The 19,426-nt window shown below is 45.2% G+C and overlaps 1 long non-coding RNA gene across 2 annotated transcripts; it reads right to left on the bottom strand.

Moving 5' to 3' along the window:
* Positions 1-1,058: 1,058 nt before the first annotated feature.
* LOC146210156 (uncharacterized) lies at positions 1,059-19,364 on the bottom strand. Of its 2 annotated transcripts, none has more exons than XR_014708350.1 (4): positions 19,214-19,364; positions 18,760-18,864; positions 16,737-16,847; positions 1,059-1,688 (listed from the first exon to the last, which is right to left on the bottom strand). It is a non-coding gene; the product is annotated as an uncharacterized LOC146210156 (long non-coding RNA). The 2 variants fall into 2 exon arrangements; XR_014708349.1 differs by having other exon boundaries at positions 1,060-1,648.
* Between the last annotated feature and the right edge of the window lie 62 nt (positions 19,365-19,426).

Raw genomic sequence — 19,426 nt, forward strand, 5'->3', positions numbered from 1 at the left:
AACACAACGCTTATAAAATATGTTCTGTAATGCAAGCACCTTTCCTGTCATCAGCAGGACATCCGCAGCTATGCATCTAAAACTTGCCGCCACTGTGGGGAAGCAATATGAAATGCAACAGTAAGATGCACTGCTTTGATCTAGCAATCTTTTTCCGCCTCAAATGAGAATTCAGTGTACTCACCACGTTTACAACTATTACAAGGTCCTTACTACCCATCCGGTTAGCCCCTGAATTTAAATCTCCAAAATGAGAGGGCATGTGCTGCACTTAACATATTTGCTAAATATGCACTCAGGCACAACAAAACACAGTGCCTTTCAGGTCTTGCAGACATGCGTTATGTTCATCTGTCAAGAAATGTCTAAATACTTGCGTGTCTAGTTAGAAACAAGCCCCTATTTCACAAAAACTGGAGGGACTAAAAAATGTTAGGAACTCACACAAGCCGCACAGTTTCATGCTTGCAGAATAGCAGCTATGTTCTTCTACCAAGCACATATATGACCAACTGCTTATTTCTGTTATCTGAAACTGCTTCCCCAACAAAATCTTGGCTCTTCAGTAAAACTTCCCATCATGTCAGAAAAGAAAGAAATGAAGCACCATACAACACTTCCTAGCTGCGCCATAGAACTGAGCAGTGTCCACTTTTATTTTTTTGGTAAAGTTGTTTTTCTTTTTTAGATACGAAATGGCTGTGCTATTCCAAGTTTGACATTGTGTCCACTCCTATCTTCGTCCAAGTTGGATCGATAGTATGTATAAATCGATAAATAAAAAATGAAGCTAGTGTGACTCGATGAAAATAATGCTCGGCACTTTCTGCACATAGGAAAGTACAAAACACTAGCCATGCAACAATGACTAGCATCTCACAAGTAGGTTTCCATGGATATTGTGTACGTTTTTATGTAGGGGTGTCTTGCACTTTTTTTTTTAGGTGAAGAGGATGCGATAGTGTGCAACAGCAAAGAAAAAAAAATGGCAAGAGCATAGCCGAACAGGTTCCTCATCATCATCCTAACCAGCCTGACTACACCCACTGCGGGATAAAAGTCTCCTTTAATTTTCTTGTAAGGAGGAAGATGAGCATGCAGGAAGCTCAATGTCGGCAGCCACAGCCAGTTTGCTCAAAGTGGGAGACAAATCATCAAACTGCATGGGAGAAGTTCTAATTAGGCATTAACGCAGATGATGATGATGATGGTGCCATGGTCAGAGAGAAAGTCAAAACCTGAAATGGTGTCACAGCAGCACGACGAGAGAACAAATTCTATGGTACATAATGAGCTGTGAATGGTGGCCCTGGCCGTGCAGGCAGTCAAAGGCGAAAGACACTGCGCATTACGATGTGAGAAGCGAAAGATCAGATAATGTTGTCCACACTTTTATTAGCAAGTGCAGTTTCCTACACATCACAGATACAGTAGCACCAGTATCAACAAGGAACGGCCCTACATTTGTTGACGTATTCGCAGTTCTTGCCTCCGGCAGTAACTAGTTTTCCTGGGGCAGAGATGCAGCAAAGAAACCGAGTGGCATTATGAGGATGGAGGCGAGTAGGCAGGTGGTGAGTGGAGGTGTCAAAATTGTCTGCAGGACAGACGTGGCCGGGGCTCAGGAGGCGCATAAAGTCAGGCACATCTGCAGGTGGCGACAATGACGCACAATGTGACCAGAAACTCTGCACGCATAACAAATAAGAAGGTTGTCATATATGCGCCAGGAGTCCACACAAAGAGGGGACAGTTACGTAGGAATGAAGGTGGCAGGCTACAGTGGAAGGCGGAACGGGATAAACATGTCTGACCAGATCTGACGTTGCCATACATGAGCGTTATTGCAGCAGGAACCTGCAGATGAATGAATGGCAGCACTTCAGTCACTTGCTCTCAAATCAGCCTGAAGGGTCATGGCCAGGCTAGATGGAGATCCCCAAATGTCCTCAATTAGGAGTAGCTGTTATATTACCTCCCCAATCGCAGTCTTTAAACTGGTCCAGCAGCAAGCTGCTGACGGAACTAAGCTGGAAAGTGATTCAAAGTGCACAGAAGGTGGCTGAACCAGAATGCGCTGCTTTGCTCCTGGCAAAGCATGAATATATTGGCAACAGTGATAGGGTTTAGGACAACTGCGTCAGCCTCAATGTTTTTGAGAATGTGCTTTATCTGATCCATCTCTGGCTGGAGACTTCTAGATGTGTACACAGGTTCACAATGTCTTCAGTATAACTGGTGAAGGATCCTTGCAGCTGGGTTTAGGCTCACAAGTACTGTTTGGAACACAGCTTTTGTATGCAAGGGCAGCCAAAGATCTAAGAAAAGGCGCGTTTAAAAGCAGACTAGGTGGTGAAGTTTGCTTTGCGGTTTCTGCTCTACAAACTGGCAATGCGTTTCACGTAAAACACCATGTCGTTCAGCTTCACAGCGTCGTCTCCCTGGTTGTGGACGCTTAACCGCTTGTAAGAGGTAAGCCAATCCTATGTATCTTGGTCATTGAACCCATTGAAAATGGCCGGGTCCCACTATCGACATCAAGGTCCCTACATACCTATCTTAATGTTTAGCCAGCTGTGGCGACCTAATCCTTGAAAACTTCATCTCATTCGCACACTTAATTTTCTGCTGCCCCTTGCTACACGAAGTCAAGAATGTAGCACAAAAATAAAGAACAATGGACGAAGAAGAACACATAAGGCGATTGACTAGTGCTGGTCAATCATTTTATATGTCCTTCTTCGTCCGCTCTTTATTTTTGCGCTAAATTCTTGACTTCATGAATCATCAACTAGCCCGGCAGCAAGCTACACTTGGGAGGGAACGAATAAGGTTTGCCACATGAGGGACGGTGCACCAATTCAGGATCTCTGAACAGAACAGATACTCAGCTTAAAGGGCCACTGTCCGGGAAGGCCCTTTTAAGAAAAGGAGCCCAGTGTTTCGATCAGGTACCGGAGATAGTCTGTGCAAATATCTACAGCGACACGCGCGCCGCAAAGCATCGAAAATACAATTCAAAGCTCCCTCATGCTCTCCTTTGAGAAGCCAGCTTCACCGCTCCCTGCGCTGGCCCGACGGGCGCCGATAATGACGTACGTATCGGGAACGACGTCCATTGGTCCGTCTAGCTGACTGACGGGAGAAGGATGGGTGTCTACCGCTCGCAGCGCGCTTTTCCCTCGCCACGGCCAGACTGAATCCAGCAGCGCGCGCTCCCTCGACCGTTTTTTTTTTTTTTTCGCGCTCGCGGAGAGCCACGCCCCACCTCCCGCCAAACGCGGAGGAGGAAGGGGAATTTGTATTGCGGAGGCTAGACGACCTCGGGCAGGAGAGTGAAAAACCTTTGCGAGGGAACGGAAGGAGAGAGGCAGGATAGAATCGGGTGATTGCGGTGGCTGTAACTGCGTTATTAGTTACTCTTTTCAAAAACATTTTGCGGCCTTGCGGTCCAGGGGCGAAGTCTCACAGTCACCGGGGAAGAAAAATATCAACGAGGTGATAGAAGGATGTTCGGGATATAACCAGCCTTTATAAATAGCATTCGTTGATTAGAATAAGCATTTGACTCAGTCGAAACGTCAGCAGTCATTGCCTAAGGGTGTATATGAGCCGTATGTGAAAGTATTGGAAGATATCAATAGTGGCCGCATAGCAACTATAGTCCTCCATAAAGAAAGTAATAAAATTCCCATAAGGAAAGGCACTAGGCAAGCAGACACGATCTCCCCAGTACTATTTGCCACTTGCTTAGAGGAAGTATTCAGAAACCTGGAGCGGGAACAATTATGAATAAGGGCTGATTTAATACATTGCCTTGTTAATTAACTCAGTGGACAAATTACAAAGAATGCTTAATGACCTAGGCAAGCAAAGCAAAAACATAGGCCTAAAAATTAATATGTGGAAGCCTACGGTAATGGTCAATAGCCTCGGATAAGAGCAGCAGTTTACAAAAATTCCGAGAGCACTGTGGAATCTACACTGCAGAAATGCGACAGCCTGAGTGTTGTTGGTGCACAAGGTGCATCACATTTGCTCTCATTATCATTACCAACTAATTGCATCGTCATTGTTAATTCCATCACTGTCATTATCACTAATTGCAGCATTATTGTTATCGCTACTATCATCCTCACTGTAGACAAGAAGAATTATGATGTGTTTCACGATTCCGGGCATGGCGCAGTAGGTTAAAGCGCTCGGCAGGGGATCCGAGGGTGGAGGTTCGATTCCCGGTGGAGATCGGACTTTCATTTTTCTAGATTTAAGGACGAAGTTTTCAGCGCAAAGGCATGCGGCCAAAGGAAAGAAGAAGAAGGAAGACTATAGGGCTGAACACAGCGCAGTGTTTGTCCCTATAGTCTTCCTTTTTTTTTTTTTTTTTCTTTGGCCACGTGCCTTTGCGCTGAAAACTATGTCCTTAAATATAGAATACCAACTAGCCCAACAACTTACTCTACTGAAGTTCATTTTCCTGATGACGTTACTTTCGGTTTTGGGTGATGACGTCATAGGATTGATAGCTTTGTCTGACCGGACGAACAAACGGCAACAGTATGAGCCGTTGAAGGCTTTCACCTTAATAGGTACACGGGTGGAAGCAGGCACGAGCATTTTGGAACAGCTCAGGGAGCAGTGGTAATGCCACTTTGGAGCAGTAAAACGAGTGTTTTGAAGCACTCGAATTATGCTTTGGAACATGTTTCTAGGGTCAAGCACTTTTAATAACTACAATTTTTTTTCTGATATACAAAAAAATCCAATTTGATTACTTTTTATTCAAGATTCAATGCTGTACTACCTATGCACGCATATCTCAACATGTAAAGATGGTTAAAGTAACACAGCTGACTAAAAGCTTTTGCCCATTCTGACTTGACAGCTTTAGACATGTCCACGCTCAAGCACCACCACTACCTTGGAATTAAAATAAACAAGCTGCACATCGCCACTTTTTGATTCCGCAGCTGTGCTGATAAATTCCTGGGCACTGCTCAGTAGTACCTTCAGGAAGGATAGATGGCACTGAAGGGTAGCCTTTTCTTCCTTAAGTTTCTTTACTTCATGGTTGTCTCCCAGTGACTCATGTTTTCTTTTAAATAACACTGGGGCTACACGTCAGCAACAGGCTTTCTATGCCTTTCCAACACTCTTGAAAGCATTTCTTGCAATTAACACCGTCCTGGCATCACCCCCATAATGCTTCAAGTATGCTTTTGTCTGATGTAGACTGGACAGGTTTGTTGTTAACGATTCTATAGTGAAGTACACACTCATTTTCACAGCAGAACTGTTGGAACAACTCGTGTAGTTCTTTGTAACTAGAAAAGTTTCCTCAACAGCTCGTGGTAGTCTGTGGCAATTGCTTTGCTCCTTGCCCTCACTTCTCTCACCACCGGCGATTCAAAAGGCTGGGAGAAGTTGCTGTCATGTGCACAAAACATTTTTCTCGCAATTAATTCCTCCCAGTCGTTTGTGACTCGTTTTAGAATAACTTGAGATCAAAATATTTCTTATGCTCGCTTTTCTAGTTTATTAAAATTTTATATGTGTTAGCTAGGCCCAGCCAAGGTGCATTGTACCTCCACCACTAGTGTGCTGCCATCGTTTAAACTATGACGACCCTTATAGACCAGAATACGGAGGGTAAATTGATCGCTGCCATATTGAGGGCGCTATAAGGCTACCTAGAGGTGCTGCAGCGAAATGACTGCTCTGCACTACCAAACGAGGTGGCCATGGCTATTCATAGCGCTTACGCCTTTACGTTTCTTTGAAGTTTTCACAACTTGCTGCTCACAAAATCGTCAAAATTGCATTTCTGCCTCATGGAAAGGCTGTTCTACACATCTCGCAATGGCAGAGGCAAGCACAGCGTCCACAAGTGGAGCGAGTGGTTCGGTTAAGTGCATGGTACCTTTCTATGCGAAAAATACTACGGTTGTGACTTTTCTTACCCTCGCGTGGTGTCTGCAAAAATTTGTTGCAGTCCGCACCGCACAAACAGGTGGCATGCCACAAGTGCGAGTAAACCTGATGTCTCCGTTTGCATTTCAGCAAGGAAGTGCCTTTTTTTTTTTTTAACAGCCATGATAAGCAACGCCAACCAGTCACAAAAATAAGACCTTGATATCTCCTGTTTGGTTGATGTGCTGCTGATTCATTCTTCAACCCTGCTGGAAAGGAAAAAAAAACAAAAGAGACACCGGGGAATCATCGCCAATGAGAAGCATTCGCTCGCAGTAGCGGCATGTGGTCTGTTTTGTGAGGTGTGGGCTGCGGCAGATTTTTTGCAGTCACCACGCAAAGGTAAAACATATAGCAGACTGCAAAGGTTTTGCTGGTACATGGGACATTACTTGGGGGTGCAAATCAAATCAGAAAAGTCACAGCCATAGCAAGCCTGCATGCAATGGTACCATGCGCTTATAGGAACCACTCACTTCACTTGTGGACACTGTACTTGCCTCTGCCCTCGCAAGATGTAAAGAATAGTCTTGCTGTGAGGCAGAAATTAACTTTTGACCATTTTATCAGCAACCAGTTGTGAAAACTTCAAAAAGAAACATAAAAGCGCAAGAGCTAGACACCCACGGCTGCCTCGTTTGACAACCCAGAGGCATAGTTTCGCTGCGGCAACTATAGATGGTGCTAGAACGCTTTCAAAATGGCAGTGTTCAATTTACCCTCCTTGTTCTGGTCTATAGACCTTTTCGAAAAGTGGTCGTGGGCGCTGCCATATTGAATACTGGGCTGTGCTGCTAGCATAAGAAAAGTTGAGAATTATCTCTCCCAAAGCCGCCCCACAGCCCAGTCAAACCGGTTTCGCCGAGGCTCGTGAAAAGGTCTATAGCACAACATGCCACTGCCCTGCTACACTTCTCACAGTCACCTAACCAAATTGCATCGAACCGCATTTCTTGTACCTGGCGCAATTAATGGCCCAATACAATTAATGTTAAGCAAAAATCATGTTTCGCTAAATTTTATGGCAAAATACCAAGGCATCAAAACATCATGGCAAAACATCAAGTTTTGGAGTTTTGGAACAATATTGTGTTTTGGGGCAGGATGGCGCAGGCAAAGCAGTTTGGAGCAGAATAAAGCAAACGGAGTGAATGGAGCAGTACTTCCACCCTGCAGGTAACAAAGCTCTGGATGTTGTTGGCAAATGTGTCTGCTTAGGACAGGTAGCAACCGCAGATCCGGACCATGAAAGAGCGATAACTACAGGTTTTTCCCCCCGTATTTAATCCTAGTGCTAGTGCAAATAATCTGAGCGCTGACTGATATAATCTGCGTGCCATGTAATTTAATTCGAGTGCCAAGCATTTAATTAAAGTGCCAGCATATCTATTTCAAGCGCGAGCTCAAATAATGCCAGCGCCAACTAATTTAATTTGAGTGCCAAAGCAATTAATACAAGTGCCGGCAAATTTAATCCGTGTGCCAACCAATTTAATCCATATGTGGAAAATGAATGCAATAGAGGGCTCCAAAGCACGAAACATGAATTCCAGAAATAAATCAAAATTGAGATCATCTTTCAGACAATGCGCCGAATCAGCAAAGTGTCAACGTATAGGATAGCCTTCATCAGTATTATGACAAACATTGCCTTGATGCAAGTGTTTTAAACCTAATGTCTCCCAGAAAATAAAACTGCATTTTAAAGACGGCCGCTTCTGTGCTTTTACAAGCCTGTAGTTTCCTACGCTGCTACAATTACAGCCCAGGCAAATTAAGCACTGCTGTTTGGGTTAAAAGCTCTGCTGTACATAGTTTCAGCCACTTTGCCATGTCAGAGCCAGACTGAATGCAACGGCACGCGCTCTCTCTTTCCGTGGTAGTGGCCGTGTAAAATTGAGAAAGCGGCAAAATGAGATATGTTTCTCTGGCTCCATGTCTTCTCGCCTGAACTAACTCTGCTTTACACTAATCCTTCTTTTCTGCTAGTGGTGTTGAATCATTATTAGAAACACAAATACATTTCTGCACCGGTTGCCATTTCACAAAAACAGCAGGCTGTTGTGTGAAGGCCGAAATGCCATCAGCATGCAGATTCAGTGCATATGACAACCCATAATAAGCAGTGCTTAACCAGCCAATTAGAAGACGACAGTCATATTTATTCACTTGTCATGCGTCTAAACTAAAAGCTGCAAGAGGCGTGTCATAAACTGCAGTTTTTCAGCTGCGCGTGGTTCTTGGTTTTTGCAAGATACAAGAACAAAGCAAAATAGTGCATGCAGATGTGACGCTTAAGCGTCGCATGGTCTGCGAAGTGATCTCAATTTCGATTTATTTCTGGAATTCATGCTTCGTGCTTTAGAGCCCTCTACCGCATTTATTTTCCACATATGAATTAAATCCACTGGCGCTTGTATTATCTGCGTTGGCAGTCTGATTCAATTGTTTGGCGCTGTCATCATTCGAGTTGGTGTTCGGATTAAATAAACTGCCGCTTTTATTAAATGCTTGGCACTAAAATTAAATTACACAGTGCGCAGATTGTATCAGTTGGCGCTCACATTATTTCCGCTGGCACTAGGATTAAATTCAGAAGGAAAACCTGTAGAACAAGTCTAGGATGGAGCGCATTTGGCAAGTTCTTGCAGACCATGACTAGCAGCTTACCGGTATACCTCAGGAAAACGGTAAACAACAGTTGCATCTTACGAGTACTTATCTATGGGGCTCAAATGTGAAGGCTAATTAAAAGGGTTATACTTAAGTTGAAGTAGATGCATAGAGCTGAGGAATGGAAAATGGTAAGTGTAGTCTAGAGGTAGGAAGTATGCAGAGTGGGTCCAAGAAATCAACTCTAAATAATGGCATTCTAGTCGAAATCAAGAAGAAATGGTCACAAGCAGGACATGTATTGCAAAGAGAGGATAACCGATGGTCGCTAAGAGCAACAAATTGAATTCCAAGTGAAGGCAAGCGTGGCAGGGGGCGGCAGAAAGTCAGGTGGGTGGACGAGGTTAGTAAGTTTTCAGGGGTCAAGTGGGTGCAGCTAGCACAAGACCGGGTTAACTGAAGGATTATGAGAGAAGCCTTCGTTCTGCAGTGGGTATAGTCCAGCTAACGATGATAATGATGATGAGCTATGGACAAAGAAAAACCGTATGGCAACAAAGGGCTCCTTTATCACATAAAAAACTGAATTAAAAAAAAAATCTTTCCACCAGTTGAACCAGACTTGCAATGACCTCATTAAAATGGCCAGTTTGCCGCCACTCTGAAATTATTGGCCGAGCAGCATAACTTTTGGGATCTGCACTCGCAAAATCAATACTGACATATACATTTCACTTGAGAAATCTGTCACCACGGTGACACCAGCATTTCATCTCTCCTCTTGAGTATACTCGTAACTCCCTGCCACTAAAAAGAAATATTGCTGACAAGTCGTATTGTCTACGAAGAGGCTTCACAAATTCATAAAACATTTAGCGTAAACATATGTGCGGCTCCAACGCCTCAATTCGTCTTTTAATTAAACTGCACGTGCTCTTTTCTCTCTGTCTGAGCACGTGGAGGGGCAGCTGAACTGTGCATGTGCAAAGGTTATCGCGGCGCGAGACTTGTGCTTGACGCGGCAGAAAGTGTAGATAAAGGGACAGAATGGAAGAATCGGGGGAGTCTGGCGGGAGCCCTGCTTGGGGAGCGATCACGTTGTTAGCTGTTGGCGAGCAGCCCGAAGCATCCTGATGTAATGGACTGTGGAGCAGAGCAATACCAGGATGAAGACGGAAGCGATGCCTCCTGAGCTGGGTTTTTTTCTTGAGTTGGAGCTAGACGAGGAGCAATGTATTTAGTACTGCTCGGAGCCCCTTTTGCCATGTCACATAGGCCATCTTCACACCCCACTATGTTTTGTCTTGCCATGTAAAAGCACTGGCCCCTTACTTTTGTAGCAAAGCATTGTCCTGTCACGAGTCTCGACCACATGCTTCGCATTGCAGCAGCGTGCAGTGTTGTATCTTTGCAAAGTGCTTCTCTGCTGACCCGGAAATAAACTGGCATTTTTATCATCATCATCAGCCAGACTATACCCACTGCAGGGTGAAGGCCTCTCTCATATTTCACCAATTGGTATTTTGGAGCAGAATGGAATTCATGTGAATTTGTGACTAGTAGTCGGGCGAGGCCCTGACTCGCGGACCCATTCTTTAGAAGGCGGGGCCTTCATATTAAACTACAAATAGATTAGGTATTTTTAGACCTGCACCATTAACATCACCACGTCGCTTTGTTGCTTCAGCAGCAAGTCATGGCGAGTCAGTGTGCCAGGTTCATCCATGCTATGATAGATGAAAGAATTCAGAAAATGTTGATGAATTCTGAATCAACAGTTCCTGAATTCCTGACCAAACCAAACCGAATTCTGAATCAGGTGAAAGTAACACAGATGAAAAAAGAACCTGGAAGGAAGTGAGGAGCAGTCACAAAAAAAAAAAAAACTTGGCAGTGAAAGGGTTAATAACAGTGCGCTCTTTGTGATTAGGGTCATCGGCTCTACCTCGTCCATCCATCCCAGAGGTCTTTCATCCTGCCATTTTCCATTCACTTCACGACATCTGCCATCTCAGCATCAGAGCCACATAGTGCCTCATTACCCAGCGGTACGTCTGGCCAAACATTAGACGTTCGCCAGTGGGCCCGCTTGTGTTTTGCTTGCCAGTCCGTCAAAATGACTCACTATACAAAGACTCCTCCCCAGTCTTTCCTGCCATCTGGTTGTTGCTTTGACCACGTTCACCTTGACTTGGTTGGACCACCACCTCCATCTAATGGCTGCCGGCACATTCTGATGATGACTGACCGCTTCACTCGTTAGCTCGAAGCAGTGCCCACTCTGGACATTACTGCGCAAACAGTTGCCAAAGCCTTCGTTTCAGCATGGATTTCCCACTTTGGCTGTTACCACGGATCGTGGCCGCCAGTTTGAATGCATCCTCTTCACTTCCCTTAGCAGTCTGCTCGGCACTAAACACTGCCGCACCACAGCATACCATCCTTGTGCTAACGGCATGGTTGAGAAGCTCCATCGTCAGCTCAAGACTGCCCTCATTGCTCGCCTAGATCGCAAGCACTGGGCTGGTCACCTTCCTATGGTGTTTCTTGGCCTACGCACCGTTTTTCGTCGCGACCTTGGCTGTTTGGTGGCCGAAGTCATCTCGGAGACTTGTTCGTTCCTTCGGCTTCCTCGTCCCAGCCCCTGCAGTACCTTTAACGCCTTTGGGACTGCATTCAACACCTAAACCCAGTCCCACCTCTATCATCTGACCGTCAGATCTTTGTGCACCTAGATCTTGCGTCCTCGAGGCATGTTTTTCTAAGGCGAGACACTGTAAAGGCGCCTCTTAGCCCCCCCTATGATGGCCCGTACCATGTCCTCAACAAGACTACAAAAGTCGGCGACTATCCTGCTGGATGGTCGTGAAAGGTAGTCTCCCTGGATCGCCTTAAACCCAAATATATGGAGACACCTCCCCAGGAGCTCCCCTCGGATGTTGCTGGCTTATCTGTCGACATGCCTGCCGCTGAGGCACCCTCATCCCTGCCCCGTTGGCTAGTACATTTCGCCGCTCCGTTTGGTCGGGGGGCCCTGTAGTGCACAGCGCCGCTGTAAAGCGGAGGCGCTAAGATCGGCGTTCACAGCCAGCAAGCACGGCACAGGCTGCTCGGTTCGAGAAGCCTGCCACGCTGGTCCTCTTGTTCTGGTGCTCCGCTGCAACGCCGTAAATTCCTTACATGCTCTTCACTGCAGGACACTTCCTGCCGGCTGCAAATATACACAGAACCAGCACTCCACTGCTTCAATACAATGCTGCTTTAGGCTTGGGCACTACCAGCTTCGACAATAAAGGAATCTGCTGAAGGCCACGGACACAAAGAAAAATTTAAATGAAGCTGTAGTACAGCAGAAGGATCAGAATTCCCCGCAAAGTAATTTGAGATGCGGATCAAAAAGCTGCAAAGAAGACTGTTCTTTGCCCGCAGCTGCGAGGAGCGCTATCAAATGCTGGTGCCATATTCGGTTTGAAGTCGAGCACAGAGACTGGCATTCAACAAAAACAGTATGGAGCTCCTATCGGGATGGAGTCTGATGCCGATTTACGACCTACGGGAAGTCGGCGCAGCCGTGGGCGAGCAGCGCACCACGGGCGTACTGGCGGCCCATGACCGGTAAGCGAGCCATGATAATTCGCCCCCTTATGTTTCCTCGTGACTGCGGCGACGGGGATTTCAACAGAACGAGTCGGATGTACGGCCTGCATGCGGGGCCCTTTCGGCATAGAGGGTGGCCTGCCTCACTTTGGCAGCGGCACCAGGAGCAGTCCCGACCCAAGTCCTGACCCCTGCCCTGATTCCTGTATTACATGGGCCTGCTGAAGGACCAGCCGTGCGACTCCCAAGGGGAAAACGGCACCCAGGTGGAGGTCATGATTAAGGGAGGAGGGTGTGGGAATTTAAGATTACCCACGCTTGCACGACACGGCTCTGTCTGCCTCACGGGGATACCTCATCTCTTTCCTTCCCCTGAAGCAGTGGCGGAGAGGGCAGGGGCGAGAGACCTGGCGTAGCGTGCCGGGCGGCCCCTCCTTCCCCCTACCCTCTAATATCGATGCACAGCATCTCATCGGGGGGGGAGACGACGCCGCGACGCCAGAGCCCGCGGATGCTGCTATGACCAAGGATAAAAATTGGGCACTCCCAATAAACAGCCCAGCCCGGTGGCTCTGCCTCAGTGTTCCGTTCTTCCCTGCCACGGATGTGGTCAGAGCTAGCGGCGGGGTGTTCCGTTCTGAGCACAGAGCCCGAGTCCCGTGAGAACCCCCACAAGGTGTTGTTACATGTCTCCTTGACGTCAGCTCCAGCATCCATTGCAGTGAAGTGCAAGCACAGAGCAACGCCAGGGTTCAAAGCGATCGCTGAATGGAAATGTTTTTTTTTTTTCATCTAAAGCACAAATTAGATTAAGCTCTAAAAAATAAATGCCATTGAATGGTACTGTGTCATGCAATATATATATATATATATTACCCCGCACCTCCACCAAGTGTTAAGTGGGGATCCAGGCACTGGTAGCGGGCACTGGTAGCGAGAAGAACCGGAGCGGTGGTGGCTTAACTTTTGAGTCAGCTGGTCCGCAAAAGCACTTCCTCTTCCTCCTTCTCGGCTATCTGTCCGCTTAATCAGAACTTCTTCTTTACAATACACATATATAACTGCAAAAAATTTGAACATTTAAAGCTGACAGTGCCCAGGCCTAAAGCACCATTGCACTCAAGCAGTGGACTGCTAGTTCGCAGCCAGCAGAAAGTGGGCTGCTGCGATGAGCAGGCACAGAGCAACACCGTGGTTGCCTGCAAAGGCTCAACTTGAGAAATTATTTTCTCACTTAAAAGCACCCTGAATTAACTTTCAGTATTAAATGGCAATGAATGGCTCTGTGCAAACTAGTATTTTTCATATCTTTAATAGGGCCACTTCATTACATAACTGACGGAGGAATAAACCTCAAACCTCAATAAGGTAATTTTCTCTGATTTAGAATACTTTTGCAGGTGCACCTTACATTGTTTGATCTCTTTTATAATGTTTTCGCAGGTGCAGCTTAAGTTGTTTGATCTCTTTTATAGGTTTTTTGTCTTCTAAAAAAGTTGGAGAAATAGATTGAGTACTATAATAGTAATAATTGGTTTACAGGAAAGGAAAAGTTTTCCCGTGGACACCTGAATCACGCTACAAGGGAAGGAAGATGGGAGCGAAAGCGGAAAGAGAGAGGCCCCATAGTGGAGGGCTACGGAGTAATTTTGACCACCTGGGGATCTTTAACATGCATTGACATCGCACAGCACACAGATGCCTTTCCGCTTTGCATCCATCGAAACGCAGCTGCCGGCAGTCAGATTCGAACCCAGGCACTCTAGTCTAGTGCCTAGACCATAAGAATATAAAATTTGACAAACATTTCAAAATTTCAGCTTTTTGTACCATATTTTATGATTTATATTTGAACAAATATAAGGCAGAGTTTGTTTATTTCCTGCACATCAAAAGAACAATGCATTTTATTAATATGAAAATTTTTGTTTATAGTGATGCATCAAAAAGTTAATTTTTTTTACAAATTTATCTGTGTGACTAGGTTTTGCTATTACTTGCAAGCTTAAAGGAGTATAGACCACCTTCACTCTGGCTACGTCATGAAGATGCGGTGGCGCTGTCGTAATTACAGACTTTCGCGTGGTAGGAAAAACAATGCTTCAGTTGCTTTCGCCTATTGTGATTGTGCGATGGTTTGCTGCAGCCGAAAAAATAAAAAACAAAGCACCATGCTGACTAGTTGCATCACCGTGGCATGTGCTGGAAGGCAAAGAACGCAAAGTTTAGTAAGCCTGCACAGGTTTTTTATGGGCGAAGGTCGCCGTAAACAGTGGGCCATCGCAGTGTGGCGCAAAGGCTGGATACCGACACCTTTACGCCAGAGCAGTTATGGGCTCAAAGGCCATGAATAACTCGAGTTTGGCCTTCTTTATGACGCGTAATGGTATTTTGTGAGTGCACGTAAAATGTTGACGAGGCAGCCAGTATATTAATGCGTAGACCTGTTTATAATGTAAGCAATTCCTGAAGCAAATTTTTTTTTCACTTTCTAGTTGTATGTATTATGTGCATAGTGAGCTGCTGCGCATGCGATCAGTATTGCACTCCTCCGTGGTTATATTGTATGGCTAACATTAGCTTTGTTAACCTCAAATTATTTTAAATTTTGTGATGAAATGTGCGTGTGCTGACAGCCACTGATTTGCTCAATTGGAGATGAATTTTATTATACCGAGAGGTTTGAGTGGTATTCACTGCAGCTAATTTTGAATGCGAGTTGTGGGGTTGAGCGTCCCGAGTGACATATGGGCCCCTGTTTCAGATTTTGAGGATCTTTACATCAACTACGTACTGCATGGCACACTGTCGCATTCAGAGTTTATCCTACATAGAAACGTGGTCACGGCGGCCTGGACTGAACTGGGTAGCCCTAACTACGGAACCTGCATGTGGACGCTGCAGCTTGTAATGCAAGCTAAAAGCTTGAATACCCATGAAGAAATTATAAACGCTGACACCAATAACCTCTCACGAACTCAACAGATAGGCATGCAGCGTGGTGATTTAAAGAAATAATGCAAGGATAAGCAAACCTGTACGGTGCCAAGGCACAATGCCCTTGCTACTGTTGCCATGCTTACCAACAACGCTCATTTGGTGCTCGGTATGAAGAATCATCCGAGAATGCAATGATGTTTTGAGCGGAATACTTTCTACCTGGTTTGTGTGTGCTGTTTACGAGCGAGAAAAATCACATTCCACTTACCCGACTGAAAGTTGTTGTATGCACCCAAAGCTTTACAATTCTCGACGCATTCTGCGGCTAATGTGCTGGGCAAATAGCAAATAGATATCAATCAACGCTACTCATTTTCAAGGCAGCAACAACTTCGCTCGTGCGCTTTGAACCCGCTCTTGGTCTGGTACGGTGTGCAGGACAAGGCGATGCATGCTGTGTACGTGAAGTTTTTCCAAGTATTGCTTTTGTACTCACACAGCGCGTGGGTATTTTATCTGCCAAAAAGGTGGCTGCATATCACAATAACACGCTCTTGGCAAGTATGGCCACAGCAGTGGGGTGGCACCACAGTGCCGCTCCCGTGCTTTCCGCCTGCTCTGGGGCCATAGACGACTGCCACGCCACTTTGATTGCTTTGCTTGTTTTAAACATGGCGGAGACCTATAGACACCTAATGTTTGGGTTCGTGTTTAATTAGCTGTAATGATGTGCAAGGTATTACTGTACAGAAAGCACCAGGTGATATCCACCTATGACCGCTACACAATTTATCATTGAATTTCTTTCCTCATCCGTTTCGGTTTCAAAAGCTGTGTGATGGCTGTGACGCCAAAGTTAAGTCTAGGTGACGTGACGGGTGAAAAAAAATTGTGATATCCTGTGATGTTTAAATTCACTGCAACGCTGAAGCCAGCCTGCCTCAAGAACAGGAATCGCAACAATTGAAGAGCTGGAGATTATACTGCGGCTTTTTCATGCTGTGCATGGCTTGGACTTGATTGTGATGTCACAGCCATTTCTCAGCTGTTGAAACCGAAATTGGGGAGAAAAGAAAATTGAACTGAAAATTATTTAGCAGTCGTAGGCAAAAACCACTTGGCGATCCGTATACAGGAATGTCTTACAAAAATGCCACCAAAATTTGGCGTCTATACTCCTTTAAGATGGTGGTCACGGGCAGAAAATATTTTTTCGCCAAAAACAAGCTGGGATAATATTCCTCATAGCAATACAATTTGCTATGATTTTTTAAAAAGAAATTGAGGATGGTCAAGCCCACAACCTGTATCAGTTGGTGCGGAATGAAACCAGCACTTTTACCTTAGCAGATCATGCTAGCCATAACAGCCTAGCATTATCCTTGATGCATTAGCATGACAGGAAAAAAAAAAAAAAAACAGTGGTAGCATACCATATATACACCATTACAAAATCGAAGAACTTGAAGGTAAGCTGTCTAAAAATTGTAAAAACATTTTTTTTTTGTGTGGAACTGCAGCAGCATCACACTTTGTACCAAAAAAAATTGCCTTGACAAGCACTAGACCATATATATGCTGGTCTGCAAATATGAAACGCCTTTGCCCACACGTACCAGCCGCAGCTATCCGATGGAAACTAAGGCACAATCAAAAGCACAGAAGAAAGCCCCAGGTTGCCTCCAAAGGATCCTGTTTCAGCACACGCACCAAAGACAGGGAAGGACCTGGAAATCAGAACAATGCAATAAATGCCCACTCCTGGGAAAGGTAAGATGTGAAGGATTTTGTTACAACACAGAAAGTATAATGAATGAAAGTATGAATTCCGCAATTCATGGCAGTTGGTTGTGTCTACTATCTTTGCAAACATTTGTCGTCACTTCGAGCAAAGGATCCATTTCTCGTTCCTAATTCTGAGGCAGTTGCTGATTTGCACCAAAATGAGAGCTTGGTATACAGTGCTGGTTTTAGCGTAGATGTGGTTGATTTGTGTAATCTCTTCCACACTCATCCAGTATGTTCAGCAATGTATTACGGAGGACAATGATGAATGCTGGTTCCAAAATGAGTGTGGAACCTTAACCGGATCCTTTTTGGAAATGTTACCTTACTACCCGAGTAACACGTTTGTTGAGTGAGATGGTCGACTTTATACGCAAAAATCTGGTGTGTGCATAGGTGCCAAGGTAGCTCCCATCCTCAGCGACATTTATCTAAGCAGGGTTGATATGAAAGTTGAGAATGATTTAGCCAGTTGTTGCATGCACATTTTCCGTTTCGTGGAGGATTTTCTGGTGCTAGCTAGCTCTGTGAATCCTGAATTTGTGTCAAATGTTCTTGATGTTTTTGCACGTAATGGGTCGGGACTAAGGCTCAAGCATGAAGTCCCCCAAGAAACAGCCTTACAATTTCTCGATTTAATGTTGTCTTTCCAACCCCACCATGTCTGTTGGCAGTATTCACCTAGGAGTGAAAAGCCCCTTCTGAATTACAGGTCTTTTCATTCAAAGCTCATAAAAAGTAGTATTGTTACGGGATGCTTAGGCATGGCAGTGAAGAAATCTTGTCATCATAAAATGATGTCCAGTCTCTTAACTCAGGCGGACAAATGCAGGGAAGCTGGTTTCCTGAACTCAGTTCTCGTCTCGAATGCAGACAAAGTCCTCTGCACGCTAAAATTGTTTTAAGCATGTGAGGGCGGGAAAGGTGTTCGGAGGAAGGAAGAAGAAAGGTATGTAGTAGTCATGCCATATGTACACACGCTGTTGCACCGAATTAAAAGAGTAGGAAGCAAGCATAATGTAAACGTTCTGTTTCCTTCTCCTAACAAAGTAGAAAGAGTGGGAGCCGCGGTTCAAAGAATGCACGAGGGGGCAGAAGAAATGTGTGCAACATAAATCATGAAAATAGATATGTTCCTTGTAAGACTGGCATAGTATATCAAATGCCTCTGTCCTGTGGCCTTGCCTACATAGGCCAGACTGTGCAATGCAGTAAAGTGCGGCTCATGGAGCACGCTAATTCGCTGAAAAAGAAAGAAGCTAACCTAGCGAAGCACTGATCCATGTGCGAATGCACGTCATTTTTTGATGACAGTGATGTTTTGTTCGTTCATTCTTACCAGTGCACTAGAGAAGCTTTTCACATCAGAAAAAGTAAAGGGAGCGTGAGTACGCCTTTTGTCACATTATCTCCTCGGGAAATGAATATGCTGCACAGTGGGCCGATGCACTCGTGCTTTTAAATGCTTTTTTTTTTCTTTTTACCAAAACTTGAGGTCGTTGACGTTGCGCATGTGCGCTGTTTCTCTGTGTGCGTATATATGATGTGATTCTTCCCAATAAAAAAAAAATCAGCTGTAAGTTCAGCGCTATTCGTGTGTCTCGTTTCGTTTATTTCTTGGTCTCTGTATTTTTTTCGCTGTTAAGCCACAATTAATTTCGATACTCCCCCGCTTTTTATTGCTTTGGCTGTGGCGGTGCTGATCGAAATTCATGCCCTGGCCACATCAAAGTCATGCTGTGGACTATCTTCATAAATAAGGTGAGTTTGATTACATATATCAGCACCCTTGTGGAGCAACCGGTTTTTGCTAGCACATATTTTTACAAGCGGGTGCACTCAAGTGCTACTCACCTTTTCATGAGGCACAAGGCATACCATCGGGAGAGGCCATGAGCAGAAGCTGCGACGAAGCCAAGATCTCACAATCGCCGTGCATCAAGATTATTTCGGTACATACTGAAAGGAAACAGAAATGGTTGCTCTTGCTGGGACAGGGCTAGCCGGGGCCAAACGGAGGCGTATTCGAAAATGAACTACAAAAGGAAAGCCCTTTCGTGCGAGCCGCCGGGACTACTTTTAAGCGCACGAAAAAGGGCTCCTTAGTTCCTCTACACTTCACTTGAAGTCACTGATAAATAGACTCATAGCAAGATTACAAAAAAATAATTGAGATCGCTAAACAATAGAGCGTCGATGCAGAAAAAAAATTCCAAACAATTTGTAACGAGAGGGCAGCGGTGCAATGGGTTGGCGAGGCAAGTACGGAATGCAACACGTGCTTTGCGCTGTATTTCGCAGTACTCACGAAAGTTTGGAGAAAGCAGCAGGGATGCGTGCCACCCAATCTAATTTGCAGAATCCATTCCAGTCCGGTCATTTTGAAACAACGCGGCGCGAACAAGCCTCCCGCTTGCTTGTACCACTGCGCGCCAAAATTGAAAAAGGAAAAAAAAAAAAAAGGGGCACCTGCGGCTGCGGAGGCGGCGATAAAAAAAAAGCGTCTGGGTTCGAGAGTACA

Source organism: Amblyomma maculatum, chromosome 1, assembly GCF_055883805.1.
Source record: "Amblyomma maculatum isolate TAMU_Amacu chromosome 1, ASM5588380v1, whole genome shotgun sequence".
NCBI lineage: Eukaryota > Metazoa > Arthropoda > Arachnida > Ixodida > Ixodidae > Amblyomma > Amblyomma maculatum.